Consider the following 12,180-nt stretch of genomic DNA (forward strand, 5'->3'; position numbering starts at 1 on the left):
AAAAAGTCAAAATGCATATAGAGATCTCAGAGATATCGACAAGTCATTTCTGCATATAGAGAACTCAGAGATATCGACAAATCAAAAGAAAGATATGAAGATTGGAGATATCGACAAGTCATTTCTATATGCAGAGTTTTGGAGACCTCGACAAGTCAAGTTCACTTATAGAGAACTCAGAGATCTCGACAAGTCAAAGATACTTACAGAGAACTCAGAGACCTGGACAAGCCAAATTCACTTATAGAGAACTCAGAGACCTCAACAAGTCAAAACACTTATAGAGAACTCAGAGATCTCGATAAGCCACTATACTTATCGAGATGTCAGTTCTCTATACAACAAACTGGAGATCTCGATATGAACCTCAAGTACAGAATGCAGACAAGTAGAAGATTCAGGATTATCAATCAACAAACAGATCTAGATTTTGAGGTACTCTCTCAAGATAGAAGCTGAGTTCTTTACTTACAAAGAACTTAGAAATTTGTAGCAAGACATACTTAATTTTAATACAAAGTTAAGTGAGTTTTGAAAAAACTGTGTTTGTTGTGCATGCTTTATCAATTATGTTAAACACAATATCTCTACAAATTAGACTGCTTTGTTCACCGTATCTAAATAGCTTGAAAAGCCTAAAAATCAAGAAAACACATTCCCCCCTCCTCTGTGTTATACTCAATATCTAACAAGCGGTATCATAGCAAAATCTAAAAGTAAACAGATAAAGATCTTGGAAGTATGAGTGCACAGAAGATAAGTAGTATTAAGATACCAGCCTTTTACAGAATCAACTATACACTCTAGAAAAAGAAAATGATGTTATTCATAAAGATGGCCAATCCATTATATGTCAAGATTCTCAAGAATGACCCTTTCAACCCCATGGAAAGGGTAGATGAATATACAGATGGAGACATGTTCATCCCAGCTCATTATACACCTAAGGACCCTTCAAAATACTCTGAATCTGAGAAGGAGAAAGTCTCTCTAGATAGTGGCCTGTAATTAATTTGATAGAGTCACTTGATAATGTCATGTATAACAACATTGTCAACTGTGACACAACTAAACAGATCTAGGAGAAAATGGAGATTTTGTGTGAAGGTACAAAGGAAGTTAGATCCAACCAAAGGAGAATACTGGTGTCTCGGTATGAGGGATTCATGGAAAATCCCAAATAAGGAATTACTGAAGTTTTTGAGAGGTTCAATAAATTAATAAATGACATGCAGCTACATGATAAATAGTATGAAGTTGGGGAGGTTAACCTGAAGTTCCTGCTAGCTCTTCCTGACCATCTTGAACAGAAGATATCAGCCATTAGAGAAGGAAAAGATATAAGCAGAATGACGCTGTAAGTTCTGTATGGAATCTTGAAAACTTATGAACTTCAGATACTGCAAAGAAAGTCATTAAAGGCAAATCATGGACATGTGGTTGATGGTTCCAGTACCTTGGTTGTACATTACAGTGAAGAAAGTGAACATGCACAAGATAATTAAGTTCCAGTTATTCAAGTTGTGGAATAAAAGAACAAAGGACCTTAGAAGTAAGTTATTTTGGAACTGGAGGATGATGAATACTACACCTTGGATGAGCTAGATGAAATGGACCAATCCATGGCTTACTTGGCTAGAAAGTTTTCCAACATAAGAGTCAAGAAGCCAAGGTTCTTCAAGAACAAGGACAGTCTTCCAGCACCAACAATTGGAAACCAAAAGCTCAGTATAACTCAGCTAGCAAAGGTGGCTACAAAACTGGATTTGTGGATAGATCAAAGATAAAATGTTTCAACTGTGATTAGTTGGGTCATTTTGCTACTGAATGCAGGAAGCCCAGGAAGGTGAAAAAGGACAAGGCATATTTGGAGTTGGAGGCAAAGTATGAAGCTCTCTTGAAGAAACAGTCTGGAAAAGCTTATATTGCAGAAGGCAAAAGTTGGGATGATATTGATAATGATGATGAGGATGAAGAAGTTGGAAACTATGCACTAATGGCTCTTGAGAATGGAGAATCATCCACTTCAAAGTCAGAGGTACCAACTCTAACCACTATAAATTTAAATGCTAGTCAATATAAGGAGACTGTGGAAAAGATGAGCGTAAAGATGTTTCATACACACAAGCATGGTGACAGCTATTAAGGAAGTGAGTAGGCTGTCAAAGATAAATGAGAAGCTTGAGATTGAGAAATAAAATTTAGAACTGCAGCTTGTTGAGCTTGAAACTATCAAGCAGGAAAATGAATATCTAAAGAACAAGCTGAAGTGTGCTAGTAAAATAGAAGATGTGTTGAGGGAAAAGATAGAAAAGAATGAAGTGAAGTTGAAGTCTTTCAGGATTACTTCTCAGATAGTTGGTCAGTACCATGAGGAGAACAAGACATGTGCTAATATAGCCATTGGCCTTGACTATGATGCCTTGAACATCAACAAGAAGAATGAAGGTGTCAAGGGCAAAGCAACTGTAAATGAAAATGTCCTAGCTATGCTGAGAAAGGTTGATTCACCTTTTTTCAAGGCATGTGAAGCCAATTTCAGTGAAGATGAGTTGGTCATCAAGCAAGAACTTGCAGATGAAGATAAAGAAATAAAAAATGAAGAAACCCTTCCTGCTACTGAAAGAAAGAAGAAGCCCATAGTTAACCAAGTTCCTAAGACACCTGTCAAGGAAGTCAAGACTGAGAATAAAGAAAGGAAGAAAAAGAACAGGAATGGCAAGATAAGAGTAAATAAGAGAAACAAATTTGCATTTGTTGCAGATGCCCCCAGAAAGCAATGCCAGAAATATGGCTCAACAAATCATCTAACTCACCTTTCTAAAAAGGATGCTAGCAAACCAAAAGTGGGAGCATGCAAGTACAATGAAGCAAATACAGAAGACCCTTACTCCTTTTGTGACAAATTTGACTACATATCTTGCAACATGAAAGTGATGCCAAGTTGTCATAAGTTGAGAATAGATTTGAAATATGTTAATTTTGAATCTAAAGACAAAAAGGAAAATGCAAAATAATTTGTTCATACTGTTCTTTCTGAATCAACACATTCTAATTCTGCAAAATCTGTTAGCAAGAAATAAGTACCCAACACTGTTTGGGTAGCTAAACATACTTAATCCTCATTGTGTGCAGGGAAAAATGAAGAGAGTCATATGGATCATAGACAATGGATTCTCAAGATATATGACGGGTGATAAGGCCCTGCTATCGCAGTTTGAGGAGATGGCTGGCCCATTAGTGACTTTTGGAGACAACAACAAAGGTTTTACAATGGGATATGGCAAGTTAATTTCTGGAAATGATGTCATTGCAGATGTAGAACTGATAGCTGGTTTAGAAGTGAATCTCCCAAATTTCAGTCAATTCACAGATAGAGGATTCAATGTTTTATTTGGAAAAGGAGAATGCCCAATCATCAGTAAAAAGACTAGTGAAGTTGCTTTGAAAGGAGCAAGAAAGGAAAGCTTGTTTGTTGCAGATTTACACTCAGCAAATAAGGAAGGAATTTGTTGTTTCTACACCAAGACATCTGTAAAGCAAAGCAAGTTATGGCACAAAAAGCTCTCTCACCTGAACTACAATGCAATAAACACTCTGGTGAAAAAGGAGTTAGTGAGAGACATGCCAAATCTGGAGTTTGATCAAAATGAAGTTTGTAAGGCTTGTCAAAAAGGCAAAATGAAGAAGTCAAGTCACAAGAGTTAAACTATGAATTTCATAAGTGCACCTTTACAACTTATTCACATGGACTTATGTAGACTAGTATCTTATCAATTTCAAGGAAGAAATATGTACTTGTGATGGTGGATGACTACTCAAGGTACATATGGGTAGAATTTATGCATTCTAAGGATGAAACTCCACACATCATAATTGAACACATTAAGAAGATTGAGAAGTAGGCTAAAGATCATAATTGTGTGAAGAGATTGAGGAGTGACAACGACACAAAATTTAGAAATGCAACTTTAACTGAATTCTGCAAAGACAAGGGCATTATCCAAGAATTCTCAGCTGCTAGAACACCTCAGCAAAATGGGGTAGTTGAGAGAAAGAATAGAACACTAGTAGAGGCTACTAGAACAATGCTGCAAGATGCCAAACTGCCGACAAGTTTTTTGGAAGAAGTTATCAACACTGCATGCTATACTCAAAACAGATATCTCATTAACAAGAATCTTGGAAAATCACCCTGTTCAATCTTATCTAAAAGGAAGCCTACACTGGAGCATCTTCATATATTTGGAAGCAAGTGTAATGTTTTAAAAAACAACTTTGAATATGTGGAAAAATTTGACTCTAAGGTTTTTGAAGCAATTTTTCTGGGATATTCATTGGTGAGAACTGCCTACAAAGTCTATGTGCTTGAATAAAAGAAAATTATGGAAAGCATATATGTGACTTTTGATGATGACAAGTGTCCAGGATTGGAATGCCTTGATGAAAATAAAGTTGAGGCCCTTAAATTTGAAAATCTCAACATTGATAGTGATTCTGAAGATAAAGCTGAAGTCAACACAAGCAACATAATGGATGAAGAGTCAATTAAAAAAGTGAATTATGAGAATGGAAGCTCAATTCAAACACCTGAATTTGATAGCACAAATCTAGGAGGAGAAAGTTCTGCAAGTCATGCCAATGGTGTATTTGTTGTACACCTGAATCATGAGACTTGAAGCAATAAGAATCTTTCTTGCATTTGCTGTACACTCAAACTTTAAGGTGTATCAAATGGATGTAAAGAGGGCATTCCTAAATGGTGAGCTAGAAAAGAAGTTTGTGTGCAACAGTCACCTGGCTTTGAAGATCCTGAATTTCCATATTTTGTCTACCAAATTTTAAAGGCTCTCTATGGATTAAAGCAAGCACCTAGAGCATGGTATGACACACTGTCAGAATTTTTGCTTAAACATGGATTCACTGGAGGAACTATTGATAATACTCTCTTCTACAAACAGAATAGTGGTGATATGATCCTAGTTCAGATCTATGTGGATGATATCATTTTTGATTATATTAATGAAAAGTTATGTCAAAGATTCTCAAAACTCATACAGAGTGAATATGAAATGAGTATGATGGGAGAGTTAAGTTACTTTCTTGGACTTCAAGTCAGTCAAAGAAGTGATGGAATCTTCATCAGCCAAACCAAGTTTGTTAAAGATTTATTGAAAGAATTTATTATGGTTGATTGTTCACCTGCATCAACACCTATGTCTGCAGATCCAAAGTTGGATGAGGATAAGAAAGGAAAAAGTGTAGACATTTTAGGTTACAGAGGAATGATTGGATCTTTACTGTATCTGACTGCTAGTAGACCAGACATTATATTTGTAACACATCTATGTGCAAGATTTCAAGCCAATACAAAAGAATCACATGTGATGGCTGTGAAGAGAATTTTCATATACTTAAAGGGGATTCCAAACTTGGGATTATGGTATACTTAGGGAACATAATTTGAAGCTGTTGGATACACAGATGCAGATTTTGCTGGCTGCAGGGTTGACATGAAAAGTACTAGTGGAAGCTATCAATTTCTTGGACAAAGAATTGTATCATGGTATAGCAAGAAACAACAGTCTGTATTAACTTCCACATCTGAGGCTGAATACATAGCTGTTGAAAGTTGCTGTGCTCAAGTGCTTTGGATTAGAAATTAGCTAATGGATTATGGTCAAGTGTTATACAAAATTCCACTTATGTGTGACATTACTACTGCTATATCTATTGTGGCTAATCCAATTAATCATTCTAGAACAAAGCACATTGATGTAAGGTACCATTTTATTAGAGAACATGCTGCAAATGGTATCATTGAGCTCATTTTTGTTCCAACAGAAAAATAGTTAGCTGACATTTTTACTAAACCTTTGGATGAAACAACTTTCACTAGACTTGTAGGTGAAATTGGAATGCTAAATTCTTCATCCTAAAGGAAAGAACTCAGCTAATGTGTTGCAGCAGATTGATTTCTAATAAATCAAAATTAATTTGATTTAATTGGAAATTTACTGGAATATGAGTTATAAATATTTCAGAAATCTCTGTATATTTATTTTTCAAAATTCAAAACTTAGATTGGAATTTTTCAATTCTGAGAAAACTGTCTACATGATAATTTACATCTTCAATATGTAAAATTGGCATAAGACAGATTCAAAATGAACAAAAGTATATAGAAAACCGAGTTCTCGATAAGTCTAACTGACTTCTCGACAAGTCATTTTAAGACTTCTCGAGTGAGTTCTCGATAAGTCATTTTTCTGACTTCTCGAAGGACTTCTTGACAAACATTATTATGACTTCTCAATAAGTCATTGTAGAGATCTCGATAAGTAAAAATTCACAGAGTTCTATACAAGTATAAATTTTAGACTTATCAACAACTTAGAACTGAGATAATTTATTTTAATAAATTATTTTGGTAAAATACTTCTGATAAAATCATTCTAATTTTATTTTGAATTATTCAAATAAAAATTGGAAAAATTTAGTCCATTCAGGACAAACCGGGTATTTATTTGACATCTCGATAAGTCATTTTCTAGTTCTCGATAAGAGTTAGGTAAATGACATATCGATATGTATCTATTCTCACAATATGACTTCTCGATAAGAAATTTTCAAATGTTTATTTTGAGTTCTCGATAAGTCATTTACCTTTTACTATAAATACCCAGACATCTCGACATACACCTATTTACGCCTTCGAGATCTCTAAGTGACCTAATGTTTCCAAATCCAAACCGTTTTCGCTCATTTGAAACTCTTTCTCTCTAATTTTTTTTACCCACTCAAATTCAAACACTTCAAATGGCATCAAACACAGTTACACCTTTTATCCCAAAGGAGGGAACCAACCATCTTGCATTTACAGATGCAACCCAAGCTCCTGATCGCTTCAAGAGCTTTGTGAAGTTTCTTTATGAATCGTACTTTGCAGGTGCTCTAACTGCAAATCCAGTACTTTTCTTGGATATTCTTAGGGACGTCTGGAACACATCTGTGGTAAGGAAACTGTTGCATGAGAACCAAGCTATGCCCTTGGTGGTTAACTGCTCCATTCAAGGCCAATAGGTGGAGTTTTCTGAAAATGATGTGAATGTGGCCTTGGGGATTCCTACTGACAACTTGGTGGAGGTGCTTACTCAAGAAGAATTGGTTAAATTCATGAACTTCATCAAATACAGTGAAAGGATCAACCTAGCCAGTCTGAACAAGAGGAATTTAAGGAAGGAATGGTCATTCCTTTTTGACACCATTGTGAGAGCTTTCACATGCAGAAAGACATGGTTTGATAACATTTTAAGTGTAGTCCAGAAGCTGGTATTCTCCATGGCTCACAACAGACACATCAATGTAGGGATGCTGATTCTGCAGGAACTTAGCACAAGGCTGACTATGTCTTTGTCTTCAAGAGGTAAGGAAATTTACTTTCCTAGGTTTATAATGTCTACTTTAAACCATAAAGTTCAAGACATTCATTTACTTAATGGTATAGATATAACACAAATAGGCAATTGTAAGCAAGTGTCTAAAATTTTATTTGGTTCACTTACTACAAAGAACAAGGTAACTGTAAGTCTCAGAATCACTCCATTTATGTTGGAGAGATTCAAGACTTACCCTTACCCTATGCCTGACATGAGGTTTACAATCACAACTAGTTCAGTAATGGCTAATGTACCTGTGGAAGAACAAATACAGGAACACCAACAAGGGCCTTCCCAAACTGAGATCCCTCTTTCTTTACCACTAGCAGCTGGGAAACCAACCACTTCATCCTCTCAAAAGGGTAATGTGAGTAAATAGAAGAGAAAGCAGGAAGCCCTAACTATTATCAATGTGAGTGGTGAGGATCAAACACAAATAGAGTCCACCCTGGTCAAGAAACCAAAGAAGGAAAAGAAAATTGATTTGACCACTCTAGCTACCTCTGCATCCTCCCAAAAAGATGTAGTTGCAAAAGAGGGCATAAAATAGGCTCTAGGGGCATCCTCTCAACAGGGTGTCCCTATTGAAAAGAGTACTCTCCCTAGTGCACCATGTAAAGAGTCTGCACCGACACTTGAACACATTTAAGTGTATAAAAGAATGAATAATGATGGAACACACACACAGAGAACATCTTTTGAAGCCCCCTCTTCTATTCATGAGGAGCTGCCAACACTCAATCCTGTAAAAACTGATCTTATATCTAAAATTTCTTCTTCATATAATGAAACACTTGAATCTGACTCTCAAGTGTTGCTAAAATCAAGTGACGTGGTTCAAGAAACTATGATCACCACCCAGGAACCACATTTAGTTGTTAAGAGGCTACACTCTGGGGTAGACCTTGATGACACCAACACAAACACGGGGGTTTCATCAGTTTTTACTGAAGACCCTGTGGTAGCTACTCCAACACCTTCATTTGCTAAACAATCTTCACATATTGCTAGGTTTGAGGGTAGTACTCCTGAGGGGGAGCTATATAAATCCTCTTCAATTTAATTGGAGGTTCCTCATGTAGAGACAACTCCCCTCAAAACCCTAGCTGAAATTGCCTTAACAATTGAAGCTATGAGTCCAATTGCCAATGAGCATGTTATAGGGGAGGCAAGTCAGGCACATTCAAGTGCTAGCTTTTTGCAAGAAGAGCAAGGGTTTAAGACCATGGTATATGACAGTAACCTGGTCAAATCCCCTCAAATTCAGTTGGAGGTTCCTACAAGTGGTGAACAACACACTGTCATAAACACAGTTCTAACATTGAGTCAAACTGTGGCATCTGTCGCAGGTAATGTTACTGAACTTCAACCATCAACCTCAATCCAAATAGACATACCTTCCACATCTAATCCTTCTCAACAACCATCAAACCATATCTCTCAGTGGCTTCAAGGTGCCCAAGCTCAACCCATTATAATGAATGACCTATTGGTTGATCAACTTTCTGGCCTTGCCAACATCACACAACAGCTTCTTACCACAGACATGTCCAATCAGGATATCAAGCAATCTTGCTGTCTTATAAAACAGATGTTGAAGAGCAGCAACAAAAGATTGTGAATGAAGCTGAGCAGGATGGAAATGTGGATACCTGGTTAGTTAAGGACTTCAGCTTGAGCATGGATGAGGTTTTGGCAAGATTTAGAGAAGAATATATCACAATATTGGGAAGCAATGCCAAGGTACTCACTCCACAGGAAGTCTATGATGTTGTGACAGAAGTCTACAAAGCTCAACTAAAAACTTTTTTCACCTTATGAGTAAAGCACTCCAACAGACTCTGGAAAACCATCAAGATAGGATAAGAAGGTTGGTGAAAGTTAAACTTGATGACCTTGTGCCTACTCAAGTTCAGATCAAGAACAAGTTTCAGACATTTGCAGACCAAATGGAAAGGTTTGACATAACTAGCATGGAGCAGCGCATCAAGAATCTCAAACAATCATTTATAGCTTTGCATGAAGTTGTCCAGAATTACATTACCAGTAACAATGACACAAGGGTCAAACTGGATCAACTTCATCAAGCTAGATATGAACCATCTACTCTTTTAATGGAAGGCATCAAGGAATCAGTTCAAGCTACATTTGGTACTTCTACTTCAAGTTCTCACCAACCAATGTCAACATCCACAAACTTGCAAATTCAAGCTCTTCAATCTCATGTCTCCACCTTACAGTCTTCAAATGATTTATTAACAACTCAGGTCTCTCAACTCACAGCTCTGGTACAAAGTCAATAGGCTGACATCAAGACTCTGGGGGACTCCCATAAGCATCTTCAAATGCAAAATTCAGTAGCTTTGGGAGCCATCATGGGTGCTCTAAACATTCCATTGCCTGCACTTCCAGAAGCTGTTAGGCCTGAAATCCCTACACCTCTCATCTTTCTTGCTAACAAAACTAAGGGGGAGATAGAGACTAGGGTGTTAAGATCATCTGTCCAAGCTCAAAAAGGCAAATCCAAGGAAACTGAACAGTAAGTTGATGTTGGAATGGAGAGGCTACTAAAAGAAGCCGATGGACCTAGTCTAAGCAGAGAATTTGATGAATTGTAAAAGGCTCTCAGGGCTTCTCTAAACAATAACTTCTTAACATACAAAAAGGCCTTGGACAAGATAGTAAACTTTCTAAGGGTGATCATGGTAACTGTGGATGTCTTTCAAGAAAGAAGAATTGTTGTCAACATAAATGAATCTGGGGTAGATAGGTGTATGCAGGTGTCCCTTAATTATCTCATAACAAGAAGGGCATATGAACTGGAAATTCTTATCAATAAAGTCAACAGAGTGATTCAATAAGACACTCTCTTGCTCAATAAATTGAAGAAGCCTCAAGTAGCTGCTTTTCCAGAAGCATATCTACAACCAAGCAATGGGGTGGCATACATCTGTCCAACCACCAAACATTGCAAACATTTTCTAATTCTAAAGCAATGTGTCATGGAAAACAAGAAGCTGATAATGACTCTGGAAATAAACTTGAAGACAAAGTAGTACAAGACTGTTGAAGATGAAGATATGATCAAGATATTGGGGAGATATTTGAAAAATGCTGAAACCAAGTTTCCCTAAACACAAGTCAATACTAATGATGACTTGGATGATGATAAGCAAAAGAAAGATGATCAAAAACCTTCTGGATCAAATCCAAGTCAATCTACTAAGGCAACTGGCAGCAAGGTAGAAGACAAGAAAAGAGATGATAAGAAGAGGGGAGATGAAAGAGGAAGGAAGATGGTGAAGGCACCAAAAAAAATGTCTTACCAATCCAAATCCAACAAACTCAAACAACTAAGCCTGTAACTCAAACACTCAACCACCTTATCCTCTAAGCCAAAACTTTTGTTCAAACCAACTGCAAACACCTTACTCAAAATACCAATCACTTCTATCCAAACCACCCTAAAGAAAATCTCAAACCTACCTTCATTAAGCCACCAATCAAAATTCATTACAAGACTGTTGGGAGAAAACCAAAAAGCTGCAAGTTGAAGAAAGAGCTATCTGGAACCGCTTTAATCGAACTGATTTTCTACCATTAAATTGGTGCATCACAGATGATGACTACTTTCAACAATTTGCTGAAGAAATAGTCAAAGTTTGGGTTGTATCATTGAGAGAAGTCAGAATCTACTATCAAGATGGCTCCTTCACTATACTTAACAGGGGATTAATGGAAACTTTTTCAACCATATAAATTAAGAGGGTGATTAGCTTAATGAAGGATAAGGACACAAGTACAAGGGCATGGAGGGTTGTGATGTGTGTATGGTTGATAGTAGGAGAAGAAAGAAGAGCAAAAGAAAAAGTTGAAAGAGAGGAAAGGGGAAAGGAAATATGAAGAAGAAATAGAAATGTTTGAGCAAATATCTAATGAACTCAAGGAAAAGGGGTTGAACGAGTTTTCTAAACATACAAGTTGGAAGATTCTCTAGATTTAGAGTAAATTACTTGAAAAGTTATTCATTGGATGATTGGCTCAAGCTTGTGGAACCTCTAAGGGGGACACAAATCATAGAGGAACTTCAAGTTCTTGTAAATCTAAAGGACCTCATTAGAAAAGAATCAGGCTATGAGAAGTTTGTGTGTTAAATGTACTTATTAAACTCATGTAATCACTCAGTGTATAAAAGCTGTATTTTATTAATCTGTCAATTTATGCGTATATTTTTTTTGTAACTTGGGGTTAGTCTTGTTACCAGGCATGAATGTCTGATAAACAATCTTCTCACAAATTGGGGGAGATTGTTGTGCAAGATATGCCTGTACTATAACAAGACTATATCACATTGACAAACCTAAGATTTTGTTGTATGATAGTCTAAATCTGTATTTTGTATTGTATTACTTGATTCTGTAAAAATGTCAAAGATCAGACTGGAGTATTTTTCTGTGAACAGTCTCAAGCCTAAGGATAAACTCTTGAAGAAGATCAACAAGATCATGCCTCAGAGAAAAGGTGAAGAATCCTGGATTTGAATAAATCTGTTTTAGGAAAAATGTTTTAAGTCAAGATATCTACAAGTCACAGATCAAGTCATATAGAAAAGTCATTCTAGAGGAGTCTAAGAGATATCGACAAGTCAAATGAAGATATGAAGATTGGAGATATCGATAAGTCAATTTTTCATTAGAGATCTCAGAGATATCGACAGGTCAAAATGCATATAGAGATTTCA

Source organism: Apium graveolens, chromosome 2 (genome assembly GCF_009905375.1).
Source record: "Apium graveolens cultivar Ventura chromosome 2, ASM990537v1, whole genome shotgun sequence".
Taxonomy (NCBI): Eukaryota; Viridiplantae; Streptophyta; class Magnoliopsida; order Apiales; family Apiaceae; genus Apium; species Apium graveolens.